This window comes from Anopheles bellator, chromosome X (assembly GCF_943735745.2).
Source record: "Anopheles bellator chromosome X, idAnoBellAS_SP24_06.2, whole genome shotgun sequence".
NCBI lineage: Eukaryota > Metazoa > Arthropoda > Insecta > Diptera > Culicidae > Anopheles > Anopheles bellator.
In genome coordinates, this window is record NC_071287.1 from 7,321,470 (window position 1) to 7,322,456 (window position 987).

Genomic DNA, 987 nt, shown 5'->3' on the forward strand with positions numbered 1-987 from the left:
CTTTCAGTAGGTTTAGAATGTCATAGCAATAATCAAAATTTGGTGTTTTACCAGTTTGCAAGCAATTGGCTAACAAAATTTTATTAGCATTCCACGAAAATGATGTTAAATGATTAGACGATTTTCCAATACGATATCCTGATTTTATTTACGATTTCAGTTGTTGTGTCTGTTTTTTTACATGAATCGTCTTGAAGGCTACTACGAGCACGTTTAAACTCAGAATCTATCCTTTTAACCCCCTAATTAAAGTCAAAGAGTCCTTATACACTTTCAACATTCGTTCATAATTTTCCTTTGCTTTTAAACCTTTCATCAAAATAAAAATTCATTCACTGCACGATACTTGATTTTTTCCGTTGTGAAATATACTTTGATGCGTCGATATTAAATGGTTTATAAAAAAAAATTAAGCGACCAATTGGAATAAAACTTCACACATGTTCATATGAAAAGTCTACCAATATAACAAACAAAAAATTAGGCCCGTAGCAGCGCCCTTTGTTATCGAGGCAAAGAACTTATTGAGAACACTGAAAATTCGGTCATCGTTCTTGCCGCTTACTCATGGTGGGTAATTCAAGACATTTTCATTGATCTAAGATCAAATAATAAAAACAATGAGATTAAATATAGTACAAAACAAAGTAGATTTATAGATGCGTCTTATTCCGTTTTGACAAGATTAACAATGAAGACAACAGACAGGACGATGGTGCCATGCGTTTCACGTACCGTTTCCACGTTCCAGTGTTTCGCGCGCGTTGGCCATCCATCATGACGCCGCGGCTGGGCTGACCAGTGAGTTAGCATGTCGGTTTCGTCATGTCGCCTCGATAGTTGGTGGTGCGCGCGGCAATAATCGCGGTCACCGGTCGCGCTAGCTTTCTGCAATTTGTCGCCTGTCCGCTGGGGTGATTAGGGACCCTCCCCGTAGAGATGGGCTAAGGGCGAACGAAAGTGGCCGCAGCGAAACGCAGGCCGAGC